Below are 4,192 nucleotides of genomic sequence, written 5' to 3'. Positions count from 1 at the left end.
AGATTACAGCATTACAATTGGTTAACATATTAAGTTTATACATTTAGCAGTTATCTATTGGTTCCTATGCTTTCAGTAAAACTACAAATGGCGGTGTGTTTATCGGGGATTTCCTAGGATTTCCTAAGCTGAGGTATATGGAGGAATATATTTGCACTGGGCCGTGTTTGTTCTGGGCCTGTTTGGGCCCAGGAAATTGAAAGATACTGGGCCTGTTTGTACTGGGCTTGTTTGTACTGGGCCCAGGAAATTGAGAGATACTGGGCCTGTTTGTACTGGGCCCAGGAAATTGAGAGATACTGGGCCTGTTTGTACTGGGCTTGTTTGTGTTGAGCCCGGGGCTGAGGAATGTGCCTGGTTTCTTTCATTACAACTTTTATAAGAAGAATATATTAGACATTTATGCAAAAACTTATTTGAAATGACAAAGGGAACCCTTGGAAGATCGAGGGGAGGAGTGTCCCAGGTAGATGGAATGATAAAGGGAAAGGCTTTGGCATATGTGAGAAACAACAAGAAGATAGTGAAATGAGAGTCTAATGAATATTGTCAGGTGGTAGGAGATGAAGTTGTAAAAGTAGGTGGGGTTAAGATTACATGGATATGGTATACCATGGTAAGGAATTTAAAACATTTAAAAATCTCTCTCTCTCACTTTTTTGAGATGGGATCTCATTATGTTCCCCAGGCAGGTTTCAAATTCCTGGGCTCAAGCAGTCTTCCCACTTCAGCCTCCAAAGTAGCTTGGATTACAGGCATGCACCACCATACCAGGCTTTAAAATTTTTTATCCTGTTGATTAGTAGATTACTTATTTTATTTTTGTTTTTGTCAAATTCTCAGTTCAATCTAATCTAGGAATTATATCTCGGTATAACTGAATTAAGTGAGCCCTGTCTAATCTATTAGAGTTATGATTCTGGTCCCCAGAGTGGACAAAATCAGATATGCAACACATTTAAGAGAATTCTGCCTCAATTTGGCTTATTACTACTTATGTGTATTTACATGTAACACAGTAATCTACCATAATCCACCAAATGATAATGTTTATTAAACTGAAAAATATTATGTAGAAAAGTAAAATGCAATTATTTCAAGTACTAATATATTGATTGAAGCACAGAGAAAAATGGTAAAAGTCCATAAATCAATTTGATGAAAAATATAAGAGCAAAAAATTAGAAACATGTAAATACTCCACAGAAGTAATTGGGGAGATGACTGAAATGCCCGAAGTAATGCAGAATAGAGGTTAGATTATTGTAATTTAGTTATTAAAGAGAAAGGAACTCCTAAAGGCTGGAGAACTTGGAACATCTCAGATTACATACCTTGTTATTATTATTGCCTTAAAATGTAAGTGGATGGAGAGGAAGATAGGACAGAGGAATGTATTAGGATTTATTTTGTCATATGTGGTAAAATCCAGGTCAAATTATTTTTCATAAAATGCTAATTTGACTCATAAGTAAAATCTGCAATGGGGAATCTGGCTTTAGCTACAGTTGGGTTCAAGAGTTAAAGTGACACCGTCAAGCGCACTCTCGATCTCGGCTCTGCTTTCATCCTCATGCTGTCCTCACATATTGGCAATGGTTGCCAGTAGGAATTCTGAGTTAACATTCTACCAGTTTAGACACCATTTCAAAAAAGAGTGTGTCTTTCTGACAAAGGCAGCATTCCTGGGATTGAGTCTGATTAGTATGGCTCGGGTCACATCCTACACTATACCAATCACTATGACTAGAGGAATTAGACATCCTCTGTTTTTGTGGGCAAGACCTCTTCCATGTTTATGTTTATTTTCAGAGGATTGGGTCAGCCCCACCATGAACAACATAGACTGAGAGTGGGGAACTGTTGGTTCATCAAAAGAAAAATATGCATATTTCTATTAAGGTATATTACGCAGATCTGTCAATTAGATGGCAATATTGTGCAGGGATGCTGCACAACAAAAACTATATCCACTTCAAAGTGACTGAGAAAGGAGACAAAGAAGAGAAAAGAAAGGAAGAGAATGAAAACATATGGGGGAGAGGAGAGAGAGGAGCAGAATATAGAGAGAGGACAGAAAATCAGAGGAGAGGAGAGAGACACACACATGGTGGGGAAGAGAAGGGAAGAGAAGAGAAGAGAACAGAAGAGAACAGAAAAAAGAAGAGGAGACCGAGTGAGAGAGAGATTCATCTTAATGAACAGCATCAATATTTTTATAGGGCAAATTTGCAGACCTGCTTACTGCTATAAACCTGGCAGATAAGGCACTATTAAGAAGGTTACATGAGCATGAAAATTCTATGTTGAAAAGAATGGGAATCTAATATTTGGTTTTGCAAACACACAAGCTCTTGTGACAGTAGGTTTTGCAGTATCTAAATAAAGACAAGCTCTGTTGCTCCATTGAGGATATCGCATGCCCAAGGCTTTTCACATTTTCAATAATGCAGATTTCTGCTCAGGACTTTCTTTACAGCCTCTTTGACCTTTTTATTCCTGAGGCTATAGATCATGAGATTTAACATTGGGGTTACAACTCCATAAGACAGCCCAATAATCTCATCAGATGTGTTAGTGTTCTTTTACTTGGATTTCATATACATAAAAAGGGCTGAACCATAGAGTAAGATGACCACAATGGAGTGCGCTGAACAGGTAGAAAAGTCTTTCTTCCCTCAGCAGAATTAATTATCAGGACGGAAGAGAGAATAAACATATAGGAGATGAAAATTAACAGTATAGGAATCACCAGTGAAACAATATTTGTCACTGTCATGATAAGCACATTGATGGTGATATCTGAACAAACAAGTTTTAGAAGGGCCAAGATTTCACAGGTAATATGATCAATGACATTATTCCCACAGAAACGCAATATCATTGTCAGAACTGTTTGCAATAGGGAGGTCAGACAGCCTGTGATCCAGGACTAGGCAGCCATTTGCACATACAGCACTCTGTTCCTGATGATGGAGTACCTCAGTGGGTTGCAGATGGCCACATAGCGGTCAAAGGCCATCACAGCCAGGAGGACACACTCAGTGGAGCCCAAGGCAAGGAACACAACCATCAGCAGAGCACAGACAGTGAAGGAGATGGATTTTCTCTCTGACATAAATATAATAAGTATTGGAGGAATGGATAATGATGTGTAACAGATGTCCAAGAATGAGAGGTTTCCAAGAAAGAAATACATGGGGGTATGGAGGTGAGAATCCAGGATCCTGATGATAATGAGGATGCTATTTCCCAGGAGGATTATCAGGTATATGATGAGGCAGAGCATGAACAGAAAAAGCTGGAATTCTGGATATTGGGAAAGCCCCACCAGAAAGAATTTAGTCACTTGTCTCCATGTGTTCTAGGTCACCTGCTGCTGAGTATAGAAAAGGACATGATTCAGGTAAACTGAAATCTTTGATACAACAAACTCTGTAAATCTGTACATCTACATATTTTGAACACAAATTTGTTTGCAATATTGTGTTTGATTCTTAGAATATTCCTAGTAAGCAAAACAGTATGGATATTGTACTAGTTTTATTGATTATGAAACGTAAGACATTGAGAAACCCAGTATATCTTAGGACTACACAGCAGCACAGTCAAAGCTACCAATACTGCCAGAATTCTTCTGGGAAGTGTCAAATAAAGTTTAGGAACATGCTCCTTTCCGATGTAGAAGATATTTTGAACTTAAAGCTGTTTTTTTTTGATGAAACTCGCCTCTGTCTAAAATGTTATTTATAGACTGCCAGTGACATCATTTAACCTGGATGTAGCTTTGGTAAGTTGCTTATTTTTCTGAGTTGCAGATAGTTCATAGTAAACTTGGAAAAAGCAATGATTATTTCTTAGAGTATAGTTAGAATTAAATTAGCTAAAATATTAGGTGCCTAGAACCTAATGGTTCCAACATGGCGTGTGTGTGTGTGTGTGTGTGTGTGTGTATGCACATGTGTAATATAATTATATTTACTTTATATGAGATATAATATTAAATATATTTTTATATACATGCATATTATGAATTATAGTATAATATTTAGATCTACCAATCTCAAAAGGAAAAAATAGATTTAGCTTTTTAAAGGTAAAAGGTTTAAAGTTTGAAACCACACTTGATGGTTTCCAGCTGCATCCATGTCCCTACAAAGGACACAAACTCATCCTTTTTTATGGCTGCATA

At 37.4% G+C, this 4,192-nt stretch overlaps 1 pseudogene; it reads right to left on the bottom strand.

Moving 5' to 3' along the window:
• Nucleotides 1–2,441: 2,441 nt before the first annotated feature.
• On the bottom strand, nt 2,442–3,451 carry LOC105516161 (annotated as a pseudogene).
• Between the last annotated feature and the right edge of the window lie 741 nt (nt 3,452–4,192).

This window comes from Colobus angolensis, unplaced genomic scaffold, assembly GCF_000951035.1.
Source record: "Colobus angolensis palliatus isolate OR3802 unplaced genomic scaffold, Cang.pa_1.0 Scaffold276, whole genome shotgun sequence".
NCBI lineage: Eukaryota > Metazoa > Chordata > Mammalia > Primates > Cercopithecidae > Colobus > Colobus angolensis.
This window is presented reverse-complemented; position numbering and strand designations above follow the sequence as displayed.